Raw genomic sequence first — 15,217 nt, 5'->3', positions numbered from 1 at the left:
TCCACAAGAACGCGCAAGGTGTTTACAATATTCATGACTGCTGTCTTGAGCTGAGCGGGGTTCTATGCTTACCGTGGATGGAGTCTGCAGTGTTCACCCAGGAAAAAAGGCACGAAATGGTTGTCTGCCATCCGTTGCTTTCATGCAGGGAGGGAGGGAGGGGTGAGGCTGTACCCAGAACCACCTGCGACAATGTTTTTTGTCCCATCAGGCACTGGGATCTCAACCCAGAATTCCAATGGGCAGGGGAGACTGCGGGAACTATGGGATAGCTATGGGATAGCTACCTACAGTGCAACGCTCCAGAAATCGACGGTATCCCCGGAACATGGATGCACACCGCTGAATTAATGTGCTTAGTGTGGCCGCATACATTCAACTTTATACAATCTGTTTCCCAAATTCGAATTATATAAATTCGGATTAATCCCGTAGTGTAGACATACCCTTATAGTTAGAAAGCTTTCCTAATATCTAATCTAAATCTCCCTTGCTGCAGATTTAGCCTATTACTACTTGTCCTGCCTTTGGTGGACATGGTTATGCTTCTACCTAAGGACTGTTCAACCTCTGTGAATAGAAGAATCAAAATCCAAGTAACTGCTTCTGATCACCAACTCCTTCCCCTCCAACCCATTGACTTTATCGTGGTCGGTAGCTTTGGCACAGCTTTCTTTCTCTTCTCTTTAGGTCATTCCAAATGAAACTGTTCAATGGCAGGTGCATAATTGATGCTTCCTTTTATTAGTACATAGAGGCTGAAATATATTTCTGTTAAAAATCTGAAGAATGACATTCACAGAGTGTTAAATGATTGACACTCCAAATGGAACTCAGCACAGCAATTATTTGCCTATGCTAAGATTTATCGCTTTCTTTTGTAGTAATGCTGTCAATTGTGTACCTCCCACCCATGGAAAATCTTACTGAGCAACATAGTTACACCAATATAGGTCTGTAGTGTAGACCCGACCTTTATTTCCAGAAAGTAATATTGTACTATGGCTAACACATCTTCCCTTTCATCTGGATGTTGTCTTGGAGACCACCCTGGCAACAATCAGAGTCTTAGAGGCAATCCAAAGAAACTCCCCGCTTGTCTGCTGAGGAGCAAGCCAAATTCCAGCTGGACAACACTCTGGGTGGCACGTCGGAGGTGATCCACCGCAAGGCGCTGCAGAGGATATATGCTGACAAAGCGGCCGACATCATAGACGGGCTGAGGAAAAATTCATTTGTTGCTGTTCCTATTGTGCTGAAATGGTACTTCCCAGGTTTCGGCATTATTACTTGTGTTTGAGTAAAACTCATCGTATGCTAGGCACTATCCAAACGTATAATACACACAAAGGCTCCAGTTGAGGAAAGCATACAGTCTGAGAAATGCAGATGCTTTTTATGTTCTAATAAGTGGTTGCGTTTCATAGTACCCAGCTACTATTGTGTCTAGTAAAGCCAAAACATCACTGGCCCTGCTGGCAGGATAAGGATTTTTTATTTTTCCTACCCAAGATAGGGCAGTCTTGAGTTCAAAAATCAAGCTGGGGTGGGGTTCTGTATTGTCAGTTTTGGACACAACTGAGTTTGATCCCATTATAAATCCCATCTGTGAAAGTGAAAAAGACTTTGACGTGTAGAGTCTGTATTGGATTCAGGTTCCAACTCAAAAATTACTGTGTTCTACTGCCAGCCTCCTGATCAGAAAAAGGAAGTGAGTGCACAATATTGAGGGGGTGCAAGTGACCACTCTCTTGAATAATAGTTATAACGGGCAATTTCAACTCCCCACATATAAAATGTCAACCTCTGGAGAAGGTGAGGAGAAGGAGTTTTTCAATATTTTAAATGATTGCTTCTTGTAATAGCTAGTCTGTAGCTACACAAGAGGAGAGGTTATTGATTTAGCCCTGAATAACACTTAGATTCTGAATCAAGAAATAACTATGGTCAAACCATTGAACGGTAGCGATCACAATATATAACAGTCCAGTATCCTTGGTGGAAGGGATCATACCAAAAATTAGTACTGTGATATGAGACATAGGAAAGTGGAAGCTAAGTCAAAAGTTGGACACTTTTACAATCTTTAAAGCATAGGTTCCTGATCTATAGACTACAGGTCGTCAATGTGGTCTTGAATAGAAAGAGAGGTGGTTGACAGAATCTTCTTATACAGCCTCAATCTCTGCTATGAATTGAAGCAAATATGCCATTACTGTATATTGAAAAACTAACAAATCCCCCACCTAGCTGGAATTCTGTGTTGTGGTCACCCTATCTCAAGAAGGACATCTCAGTAATAAAGGACTCAGAAATGAGCATGGGGGGGAAGATGAGGCATGGGAAGACTGTGAGAAGTGATTGATGGTAATGAGACTGTTTAGGTTTGAGAGATAGTGGTATCACAGGCGTTTTTACAGAGGTATACAAAATCTGATTGCTGCTGCTATTTACCTTTTCATATACGGACAAGGGGATATGAAAATGTGAAAATGAAAGGCAGGAAATGTAAAATTGATGAAAGGAAGTTCTCTTCTCTAGTACCATCTGTGTAGGACTTTTTCTTTTGTGTCTTAGAACCTTAGCACAAGACTTTCCGAACTTCCTTAGCTCTTCCTTTTTTTACCCTTGAGGGCAGCCATGGTAGAGTGGAGTAAGAGGCAAACCCTCTAGTGGTCACCACGTGTCACTCTTGAGTTTAAGTGCTGTCTTCCACCCAGTTCCTTGTTGAGCATGGTCAGTGAGCTGTAAAAAGAATGTGGAAATTGAACTACAGTATTCAAAGAATGTGCAGAATGTGCCCCTACTAAACCGGCTGAAGGGGATAGTCCATAAATGAATGGAAACTAACCTTTGTGTTCTTTATAGCTTCTCTGTCCTCCTGGCTGGTTCTGGATTTACACAGCAAGAGGCTACAACAGCATTTTGATGGAACCGTGTCATCATACTTTTCCACTTTCCCGATACATCTCTAACAATGTAGAACAAAGGATAATTAGAAATGAAAGTAATTCCCTTTAGCATTGTAGTTGCAGATTGTCAGATCTTTATTATGGTGGCTCCCTAATGTCCCCGTCAGAATTGGGGCCCCGTTATACAAATGCAGAAAGAGAACTCATGTCCGGAAGGACTTGCTTTTATATTGCATCACGTTGAGGACGTCTGCAGTCTCTAGCAGGTTATCTACTGAGGCAGGGCAGAATGTGAGAACTAGACGTAAAGAAATGAGAGATGAAAGGAGAGGGGTAAGACTATGAGAAGGTGCTCTTAGACACCAGGGTATGGACATGGTATGCAAACTAGATTAGAGGAGGGATATAGGTTTGCGAAGGGACTGCCAAGTAATAGGTACTACTGGGATCTGTGTGCTTCTAGACTCCTGGAATGTTCAGCAATTATATCTCTGCAAAGTTCCCATGTCTCATCAAAAGTATCTAGGCTGCCTAGATGTAAATTGTGATTCCTTAATCCTCAGTGGAGAAAGAGCTGTTTTTTCCATTATGTCAAGATGTGAGAGGTCGAGGGTTGTCTGATTCCCAACTTGTGGTGTTTTTCCTTTAAACATGATCAAGTTGGTTACAGTGCACTCTTTGTGAAGTGACAGAATGGACTTCTTTCTTCTAGGCTAGGTATAAGCTGGCTGAGAGGTTCAGAGTTTTGTGTATGCCTGTGTTGCATGGGGTGAAAAGAATTTCTAGTTACAGGACCATAACAAGTATCAGAGAAGTTTGAGAGCTCTGAAATGTCTGGCAAGTGGTTAAATCCATGTATTAAATTATGGGATGTTACAGATACCAGGGACTCTTTGGGGCAGCTGGTTACAACAGTTGAGATTTCTGTTATTTGTAACTTCTCACAAAGCAGAATTCTGGGATATTGACAATGAACCCAGACCCAGTCCTGGGACTCTGTAGGAGGTATACGGGGGGAAAAAAACAGTTTGGTTTATGTTCTGTTGAATGCCCTCATCATCACCCTGGTTAGTGGGGTATAGCCATGCATTTGTGGCCTATTTAACCTTCTGTAAAATAACATAGCCACAAAACCAATCTAAAGATTCATGGCCATTCCTGGAGAATTTTGCTATGCACGTTGTACCACATTTGAAGTCCTTCTGAAACTTTCTGCTGTTTCAGTGGGCAATGGGCACTGAGCAGAAGCCTTACTGCCTCCAGCTTGTCTGGTCTAGGTTTTTATCCTGCACCCATCAGTGTGGTATCTTAGCATCTCTTAGCTTCTAAGGTTCTCTAAGCTTCTAAGGGCTGCTAAGGTTAAAGATGAAAGAGGAAGAGTGGCGAGACGCCCAGAGAGGATTCAACAAGGTCTGGAGGGAGCAGAATGAGAAACATTACCTGAAATCCCTGGATCACAAGGGCATCAGCTTCAAACAGAATGACACCAAGGCCCTGTATGCAATATGTGTAGGCCCTTGACACCAGAACTTGGGTTGTTGTGATGGATAATGTGAACTCTGGCCCTTCCCCCATAGGGTTTGGGGTTGTAATGAAAGAGGAAATCCAGTTCACTGGCAGTGCTTTGTACAAGGGTCTTAAAGACGTGGTAAGTTGGATATGTGATACTCACCCATGCTTTGTGTATTTTGTCTTCCTCCCTCAGAGGCAAGAGCAGGCATCAGAAGATAATGCTGGAGTACCCATAGGCCCACACCTGTCACTAGCCTATGAGGACAGGCAAATCCTGGAGGATGGTGCTTCTCTTTATCATCCACCACGTGAAACAGCAGACAGGAATTCAGAAAGAGGACAAGTACAAAATCAAGTAGATCATGTACCACTTCATTCCGGACATGCTGTTTGCTGGGTGGTGCGAGCTCTCAGACGTGGAGGAGGAAATGGATGTGGATGAAGCCACTGGGGCTGCGAAAAAGCACAACGGAGTTGGGGGCACCCTCCCTAAAGCCAAGCTGCTGTTCAGCAACACAGCGGCCCAGAAGCTACCTGGGGGAGGGGCGGAGGGGGGATGAAGTGTACAACCTCTTCTATGTCAACAACAACTGGTACATCTTCATGCGGCTTCACCAAATCCTATGCTTGCTGCTGCTGAGGATTTGCACCCAGGCTGAGCGGCAAATCGAAGAGGAGAACCGGGAAAGGGAATGGGAGCGGGAAGTGCTAGGCATAAAATGAGACAAGAATGACAGCCCAGTGTGTGGATCTGGTACTTGATCTGTTTCCTGGTGTCTTGAGGAATCTGTGTTCCTCCCTCTCACCTGCCTTTAGGTCTTGTCTCTGTAAAATCCGGTACCTGCATTTTGGTAGTTTCCAAAATGTGAAATAGAAGGATGCTGGTGGGCACTGAATGTAGCACAGCATGTTATCAAGGAGGAGATCTCTAGACCTGACCCTGGGGCTTGGAACATGGTACTTCATGGGGCTGTGGGGGAGAGGTGTGGTATTTTGTATTGCTTTAACACTCCTTGCCAGCTGAATTTCTTAATTTTGGGTTGTGCTATTTTTCTACCTCATGAATTTACAAGTTGGATAAAAATCTTCTCTTGCCCCAAGCTTGTTATAAAATATCTCAATGGGGGAGTCAGCCCCTGGCAATTGACAAAGCAGTCAGTTTTGGCTCTGGTATTAAAAAGTGTGTCTCCTTTTAAACTGGTGTTCAAATGATTTACCGACTAAAGAAAGCAGGGCAGGCCAAACCCAAGTAAGTCCAGGCAGTCCTATGTAGACCAGTAAAGAGCCTCCTTGATCTTCCATTTTCTGTTACAATGTTCGTGTAATCTGAGTGGTCTCAGCAAATATATGTATTTAGAATTCTCCAAGGGCTGGTTTCCTTAGTGGTGATAATGCTACAGTACTAAACTGCCTATGGCTGCCTGTTTCCGGCCAGCTAAAACCAGAGTAAAGTAGCTAATTTGGATTGAAGCAAAGGAGGAAGTGTGGACAGTCTTTGTTGGCCTTGAGGGAGGCAGAGGTGTTTGAACCTATAACAATTAAAAACAAACAGAAAACACAGAGAACTTTTCAAATTCCCTTTAAATTGGCATTGTTCCTTAACCAGTATTTTTTAAAACTTTATTTTCATCTTGCCTTGATGCCTATACCGCAGTGATGAGTGTTAGTTCAAAACTGGGTGTACCCTGAATGGCTTTTTTCATTTTCCTCCCCTTTTTACTATGTTTCTGCTACAGCCCACAAAACCTTTTAGAAGCTACATTAGCACATTCAGCTTGGAAAGGCGATAACTGTCTGTGTAGCTTGCTCTGGATAAGGTGCTGGAGAAACAGGAGACCTGGGTTCTAGTTCGAGCTCTGCTACTTAGTTACTATGTGACCTCAGGCAAGTTGCTTCCCCCAACCCCCTTGGTCTCTGTTTTACATTCTTCAAGGCGGGGCCTAGTTGGTTGTGTGTCTGAATGGTGGCAAGCAAAGAGGGGTCGCAGATATAGTTTGGGACCTCTGGGTGCTAGTGAAATACAAGTTAATAATAATGTGCAATGCGTATATTTCATAAGAGCCTTAGGACATATCTGCGTTCATATCTTTTTGGTGAGGTCTCTGCTTTAATGGTGTGCATAATGTTGTTTTGGTAGCAAGAACCTCTTTAGTTCTCTTTAGTTCTAAGAATTTTACCACCTCTGCCCTCCTCCGTGAGGCCTCTGACGGGTTAAAGACCTGGCATTAATTTAAAAAGCTCTCATTTAAAGTCTTACAACGTTGTTCCTCATTTTATTGACCATTCTGGTAATTCATCAATTTGTCTGAGACCTTCAACATGTGGCCCTTTTGCTCCCAGAACTCATAGTGGGCCTGTAGGAACTGCCTTTGAGGGGTGTTACAATGTAGTTCATGTTACACCTTCTCTTCCTCTAGTGGATATTGATGTGGAGGATTACTACCCAGCTTTCAGAGGGGTAGCCGTGTTAGTCTGTATCAGTAAAAACAACAAGGAGTCCTTGTGGCACCTTAGAGACTAACACATTTATTTGGGCATAAGCTTTTGTGGGCTATAACCCACTTGATCAGATGCATGGAGTGGAAAATACAGTAAACAGGTATAAATATACAGCACATGAAAAGATGGGAGTTGCCTTACCAAGTGCAGACTGTCCTCCACTATCCAAGAGATGCCTAGTATCAGGTGGGACCACATTTGAAGTGTTCTCTTGCTCTTAGAAAACCTGAAGCATTTGTAAACACAAGGACCAAAACTGTAAGGACTCTTGGAAAAGGTTCTGTATTTCTTTTGAATAACAACTTCCTTCTGGATTTCACACACGCTGGCTGGCTCTTGAAGCTGGTATATTTGTGGCTTTTAGCTGCTTGTTGTCACTTGAACTCTGTAAGCCCAAGTGTCGACTCTCACATGCTGGCTACCTCGATGATCCAATTTCTATGGAGAATTGTTAAGCACAAATTAGAGTATAAAGACAGGGCTAAAAACAAGTTCTTAATTTCAGTTTTGACAGGAAATCGGCAGTCAACCGGCTCTTTATTTAAATTTGGGAATATAATTAATAATTAGAATTTGATTTAATTATTTTTAATTTCCCCTCCAGAAACAACCAACTAATCAACCTTTGGATTTGGTGTAGCGATTCCATGGCAAGAGAACTGCCTAACAAGCCCTTCCCGCGTACCTCGATGGTCTAAATCTTTGCCAGCTGTCAGGCATTTCCTTCATAATGCTCACTTAAAGGTTATTAATCCGTAGTTACTTTGTATGTGTAACTGTACTTTGCCAGCATCATTATTTATTTTAAAGGACACAATGTTTTCCAATGGGTGTAGTAGTAATTCACAGTAGAAGAGGCTACTATGTTCATAACCTAAATAATTGTTTTTTAGTTTTAATACTTAGATGGCTAGATTTTTTTTTTTTTTTTGCTGTGGTTTGACCAGACAGAGGTTTGAAGCGGGAATTTTGAAGGGTATGTTCATTTCTAATCTGCATTGATGGACATATTCTTTAGCTGGTTCTGAGACTTGCGTGGTGCATAGTGGAGAAGAACTGGAAATCTGACCAATTCTGCCACAGCGTATATGTATGCAGGGGAGATAAAATAGTTTCTCATCAATTATAGCTTTTGACATAAGTGTTTGCATGCAAACATGCAAGTCTAGAAGTGCAGGCAAATGATGAAGGCTCAGCCTGGCTTGTTTTGATTAATGTCAAACTCTGCTTGTTGCCACATGGAGAAGTTTATTTTGGAGATTTTCTTAGTGTTCTCTTTTGTCTACGGCCTGACTGCAGAAGGCAGGTTGTCCATAGTGCACACTAGTGCAAAGCCCTCTGACTGACTTGGGTTGGGGAAAGGGGGCTACTGCAGTATACAGTGCACCAAGTCCAGAGGCATTTAAAACCACTTCACTAACTCCTCTTCTCTGTGTCCTTCCTGCTCCCAGCTTCAGCACACAGTGAGCGATGAGATCTGCATGCAGGTGACAGAGCTTTACCTGTTGGAGAATAGCAACGGAGCTACCGGAGGCCTGCTGTCCTCACAGTCATCTCGGGCCCTTGTGGAGGCCACGTACCAGCGCAAAGCCGAGCAGCTCATGTCAGACGAGAACTGTTTCAAGGTAAAATCCATATCTGCCTGCAGTGACGCTTGGAGGAGGACTCCCGGAGGAGCTTGCTGAGAGAGGAGGGGAAGTACGAAGACTCGCTGAGAAAGGAAAATGGGCTCAGCTTTTCATTTTACGTAACTATCCAAATATCCCAAGGACCTCTGGACACCTGTGTGCTCCGCAGCTGTCATAGAGCTTGAGAGGGTGACCTGATTGTGCATTCTAGCCTGGTGGAGCTGCCGAGTACCTGCTCTGTGACTGTCGGTCTTAATATAGCCCTTGGCGGGGCTTGCATCAATCCAGACAGGAACTGTAGAACGAACAGGAAAAACAGAAGAATATTTCTATAAAGAGTTCCTCGGAAATGGGACATTTGCAAGGAAGATGGAAAAATACGTATCCTGAAGGAAAGCTGGGATTTGTCCCTGTATTTCTCAGTGTACCCAAAGCCAGAGTAATACTGTATTGAGTGATTGCTGTCACTAGGCTTTTAATCTCTGTCTCTCCCTCCCTCCTGTGGGGTGGGTCACTGACGCTTTCCACCTTTTTCTCCATCTCATCCATTGTAGACTGTAACGGTCTCTTACTAATATTTGTCACCTATGCGTTAAATAAACCTGACTCTCAGTTCAAATCAAATTCATACTTCTCGTCGCTGTGAAATCAGAAGTGGCCGGGCCCATCTTGAACTAGTGAAATTCACTGATAATGGCTTTGATATTTATAGGGCGTCTCTGTGTTCCCGATGAGAGTCTCAAAATAAGCAGGGAAGCAAAGAATTGAAACTGCACAAATTGATCAGAAAACAGCATGCTGCTAAAAGGAGTCCAGCTCCTTGCTTTGCCTTTATAAACATCCCAATTTCGAGCAAACTCTGTGGGTAACAGAGAAATTTTTTCTGATCGTTAATAAAATACCAACTGTTCACTGCAGCAATTCATGCTTTTTTCTTCCACCTCTCTTTAAGTATGTCATGGTTCTCTATCCAGGAATTCTCTTCTGCCCATATATGTAGAATAATTTCTTTCTCCTTTTACCCTCTGTTAGATTAGCTCCTTAGTGATCTAGAACTTTCCACTCATTGTCAAAACTCCTTCTGTGTTCAGATTGTGTAACTGGGGCTAGTATCCTACCGTTGCATAAAGTTTATTGGATTTATTTTTCTGAATAATTGGTTACTAAGTCTCCTTCCGCATTCTGCTTTGTAGCTGATGTTCATTCAGAGCAGAGGCCAGGTCCAATTAACCATCGAGCTGCTGGACACCGAAGAGGAGAACTCGGATGACTCCGTAGAGGCAGAGGTAAGAGCCGATTGTCCTTGGAGTTCAGCTGCAGCTATTAAGCATGTAAAGTTTAAATGGGGGTATAACTGGATGAAGATGGCAGAGCTGTCAGTGTTTCAGATGCTATAGTTTATGACCTGCTTCTAGTCCTACAGGACACATTCATTCTGTGACACAGTGCACTCAGTGAATTGGGTTGAACAAGCCTTGTTGGCATCTCTTATTAAGAATTTCAAAAACCAGACAGTGCAGGTGCATATAGGGGGAGGGATAGCTCAGTGGTTTGAGCATTGGCCTGCTAAACCCAGAGTTGTGAGATCAATCCTTGAGGGGGCCACTTAAGGATCTGGGGCAACAATCAGTACTTGGTCCTGCTAGTGAAGGCAGGGGGCTGGACTGGATGACCTTTCAGGGTCCCTTCCAGTTCTATGATATAGGTATATCCATCCATGGGGGGAGAGTGAGTGGGACTTGTGTGAAATATATGGAGTCTCCAAAGGTTGCTTTTCTTTCATCCACTTCCAACCAAACCCCTTCAGAGTTGGGTTTGAATTGTTTGATTTGGCAGATGTTGGTTAACCCCTTGTGTTCTGTGCCCAATTTCAGCGTTGGTCAGACTACGTAGAGCGGTACGTCAACTCTGATTCTGCCTCTCCCGAACTTTCGGGAACACCTGGCCCAGAAGCCGGTTTTCCTGCCAAGGTGAGTGAACAAGCTGTGGCTGTGAAAAGTGACACACAGACCACAAGTACCCATGTCAGCAGAGGGAGAAAATCTTACTCTGTCACAGTGTTGGCTATTGCAGTCTCTTGTTTGTTTTAGTACTCTGCCACTTTAGCAGACATTAACCTGGGAGTAGCATATAGAGACACAGTGCTGCTGTTTATTCCAAGAGCCCACCCTGGGCTCCTGCTCTCCAGTGACTGAGAGAGAGCATAGTCCACAGGCTGCAGAGAGGTCAGGGTTTGGGGAGTCACCAGCCCCGTTTTTTTTTTGGCAATCCTACCTTTGCTTACAATAGCCCTCTAGCTGAGTGCAGAAGGTGCTGAGTCAGTGCTTTTCGCTAGCAGGAAGTTGGTTGCAAAACAGCTTTGAAAGGCCCTCACTCTCTGTAAACAGCTGAGATCAGTGGGTTGGCTTATGGTAGACACATGAGCCTAACCGACTTTAATTTGTGACCATTCCACTCTGAGCAATACTTTGGGTTCCGAAGGGCTGGCCTGGAGCCACCAGATATGCCCAGCCTAGTGGACAGAGGATGAGCACTAATCCCAGCAGGGAGTCTCTGGTTTACAGGAACCTGAGGCGGATCCGTAAGTGTCAGCATGGTCGGGAGCAGCAGGAGAAGGAAGGGAAGGAGGGAAACAGTAAGAAGTCCATGGAGAATGTGGAGAGCTTGGACAAGCTGGAGTGTAAATTCAAACTGAACTCCTATAAGATGGTGCACGTCAGGGTTCGGCAACCTCTGGCACACGGCTCGCCGGGGTAAGCACCTTGGGGCCGGGCCAGTTTGTTTACCTGCTGCGTCGGCAGGTTTGGCCGATGGCGGCTCCCGCTGGCCGCGGTTCGCCGCTCCAGGCCAATGGGGGCAGCGGGAAGCCGGGGCCAGCACATACCTTGGCCCGTGCCACTTCCCACAGCCCCCATTGTCCTGGGACGGCGAACCACGGCCAGTGGGAGCCGCGATCCGCCGAACCTGCCGACGCAGCAGGTAAACAAACTGGCCTGGCCGCCAGGGTGCTTACCCTGGCGAGCCGCGTGCCAGAGATTGCCGACCCCTGGTGTACATGATCAAATCGGAGGATTACATGTATAGGAGGACTGCTCTGCTGCGTGCTCAGCAGGTAGGAGTTGAGTGAAAGGAATGGGATGAGCAGCTGGTGTTTCCCTCAACCTCTTGCTCCCAAAGGGCATCTGGGGAGAGTCAGATAAAGTGTCCGGGGTGGGGGGGAGGGGTTGTTCTCCTGTAACATTTAGTAGTCTTCATATTGCTTTGAGGACTGGACACGACATAGTTTAGTCCACTGGACGCTGTAAACTTCCTCTGAATGTTCCTGAGATGTAACCCTTCCTTTCCTCCCCCTCCATTTCCCAAACTCTCCTGTTAGAGTAGACAGCTCTTAGCATCCTTTTACTCGTAGGTTTCTTGCCTAGGGGCACCTCACATTGGTTGCTAATCCCCCTTGTTAGGGTGGGCCTAAAAAAGGGGATAGCAAAGAACTGAAATGCTGAAAAACTGACCCGTGTTCTGACATAGCCCTCCAAGCTCATCTCATCAAGGAGCTGTGCCTCGACCCTGCAGTCACTGAGAATGGGAGTCTAGGGTTGCTCCCGGGCAGCGGAGCACTGCAAACGAATAGACCAGCTGCTTGAAAGTGCTGGGTGTGGGACTAGGATAGCCGCAGTGATGTCATAATTACAGAAAGGTCCAAGGTGGATAAAAATTGGAAGACTTTTTAAAAAATTAAATAAAATTCCTTTTTAAATTTTTTTGTTACTTATAAGTTTTTCTTTTTTAAAAATGAGCCAGTTTAAAAAGAAATCAGAATTTAATACAAAATATGTTGAGGCCTAAACTTAGAATATTATAATAAGAGAAATAAATATGCTGAATCCATGACCCTCTCTTAAAAAACAAAAAACAAAACCACCATTTTCTAACATACTAAAAGTGTTTGGTTAATAAGAATCTGAAAATATAGTTATGGTGTACACTTCTAGGTAGCAAACAGATGTACCAAATCTACTGTAAAGTGTCTATTTAGTTGTAAGTCAAGGTGTTTTAATGGGTATATCAACTAATGAGTGCATCTTTCTTTAGAAAACAGCTGAAATACAAATGCTGATTTAAATCAGTCCACCCTGGAAATGTCACAATGCATATTTTCCCAGGACTCAGAAGTTCAGGTTCTAACAGAATAGCACAGCTATGGGAATATGTGTAGTAATTACTGGGACTGACTACTGTAATTAAGTCAGTCTTAAACTTAACTAACTCTTACTCATAACTCAGATTCCTTTTTGGTTTGAAATTTCTTAGGCTCTGTTTCGGTCCAAAAATAACTTTATTTTAGTGGGGGTGCCGTGTGCATGCGCGCATGTGCTGTGAGAGGTTGGGAACAAATATATCCGTCTCAGCACTCCCCTCTTCTATTCCAGCTGGAATTCTTGCACGCACGTGAGACTGTTTCCGTATTGTTTTGTATAAACCCCTGCATTGAAGGCTGAACACAGTCTTGCATCACCTGACATGCCATTAATCAGGGAAAAGATATGAGAAGCTTAGCATTATTGCAGCGTTAGGGTTCTAATCAAGCAGTCAAGTCAGGAACTTCTGGAAATTACTTCTGTTGGGTGTTTAATTCTGCTCTGGTGCACATGTATGTTTTGTGTGTCCCTGTTTTGATTATTAGCAGATTGTTGAATCCATTTCATACAATATACAGGATATACACTGTGGCAGAGTTAACATTCTGGTTCAGAGTTCAACAAACCTTTGATGATTTTGACTTTGATGACTTCTGAGCACTTGATTTCACGGACTTAATTTTCATTAGCACGAGGCTTTTGGGGATTTCCAGTTGGGAATAAGGATGGCTGTGCCTGCTTGTTCATACACTGCCTCCAATTTACTGATGCTTTCCCTTGATCAGTCGGCAAGGGTCAGTGTTTGTATTCCCAGTTCCCCAGCAGTGCTAAACATCTCAAATCTGTTGGCCTGGGGAAGTGGATTTGTTTTCGCTTTTTAAGTGTTTCGTGATCTTTTGTCTCTCCCGTTTCTGTAGTCCCATGTTCGTCATCTTTTGTCTCTCCCGTTTCTGTAGTCCCATGTTCGTGATCTTTTGTCTCTCCCGTTTCTGTAGTCCCATGAAAGAGTGAGCAAGCGGCTGCACCAGCGATTCCAAGCCTGGGTGGACAAATGGACCAAGGAGCATGTGACCCGTGAAATGGCAGCTGAGACAAACAAGTGGCTAATGGGAGAAGGGTTGGAGGGTTTGGTGCCCTGTACCACTACCTGTGATACAGAGACCCTGCACTTTGTGAGCATTAACAAGTACCGTGTCAAATACGGCACAATATTCAAGACACCGTAAAGTCCCTGAGTGAGGGAAGATCACGTGGTGTGTGTATGTGTGTGCGTATCCAGGAAACGAGGAAGATGCCTTTCTCCCCTCACTGTGTATCTCCGTAACATGGCCAGTTGACTAGTGCACAGCTGGTACATCCTGTCACCAGCGGGATTCGGTTTAGGAAAACGGATCTCTACAACCCTAAGCTGGAACTCTTGCCAACAGGCCTCTGACTTCAGCGTGCACTGTGGAGGGAAGGATCCTTTTCAGAACTGAGTGATCCTAGAGAAATGCAGCTAGCTCATATGCACCAGCACTTCTGAGACTAACTCCTCAATGGCCTGAACTTCAAGGGAAGAGAACTGGATGTTGCATACATCCTGACCGGAGTGGTGCATTTAAAGTTACATGCTCAGATATGTCGTGAAACCAGAGGTGCCTATCACAACTGGATTCTCAGCAGAAACAACACAATTTTAACATGTTCCCCTTCCTTTTTTGTAAATAAATGTACATATTGTCAATTTGTTTCCTTTTTTTATTAAAGGAAATATGCTTGATGTGCTAGTATAACTGTACCAGCTTCTTGTGTACCATAGTACCAGGTGGCTTGAGAGTTAGTACCAACAAACAGACCTATGGAGACATTTATTACACTTTTTACCAAAGGGAGTTATCGTTGTAGTGCTTTTGTGTGGAAATTGTTCTCTCCTTTCTTTTGTAAATAAAAATACATCTTGGTTCTTATTGAGGAAGACACTCGCTCACCCACGGCCCTGTTCCTGTTCTGAAAGGCACCATGCAGTTTGCAGTGCGGAGAGGGGACATTTGACCATTTTATTATTGGCTTCATAATCTGAAGTGTTGCTGAGCTACCTAGCTGGGGTTGATTGTGCTTATGTATTTTCCCTCTCAGTATTGGAGAAAACATCCTAAGTACCAAACCAGTATTTCATTAGAGCTGCTTTGTGTCTATGTCTGTGTGTGTGTGTGTGAGAGAGAACGGCAAGGCGGGTAGGCAGTGTGATGCATTTCACTAGTGAAATCCACAAATGGGATATATATATTTTTTAAGCATAGAAGTTTAGTGCTGGCAGATATTTAAGCATTGGAAGATTTTGGTTTTCAGACAAGTTGGCAGGGACTTCGTAAGCTACGACAGACCCAACTGCACTGTCTCTCCTCAAAGGAGGCATCCTTTCCTTGCACAAAACAATGCTGCCAGTTGTGCCCGAACAGCTTCCGTGTCCCAGCTGGAGAGCTGTGAATGCAACTTTGCTGTTTTTCAAAGTCCACTTCTGAAATCTGTCCCAGGGATTTCAAGGCAG

The 15,217-nt window shown here is 44.1% G+C and overlaps 1 pseudogene; it reads left to right on the top strand.

Moving 5' to 3' along the window:
- The first annotated feature begins 4,270 nt into the window (after positions 1 to 4,270).
- LOC135979545 (paired amphipathic helix protein Sin3a-like) lies at positions 4,271 to 14,969 on the top strand (annotated as a pseudogene).
- The last annotated feature ends 248 nt before the right edge of the window (positions 14,970 to 15,217 follow it).

Source organism: Chrysemys picta, unplaced genomic scaffold, assembly GCF_011386835.1.
Source record: "Chrysemys picta bellii isolate R12L10 unplaced genomic scaffold, ASM1138683v2 scaf977, whole genome shotgun sequence".
Taxonomy (NCBI): domain Eukaryota; kingdom Metazoa; phylum Chordata; order Testudines; family Emydidae; genus Chrysemys; species Chrysemys picta.
This window is presented reverse-complemented; position numbering and strand designations above follow the sequence as displayed.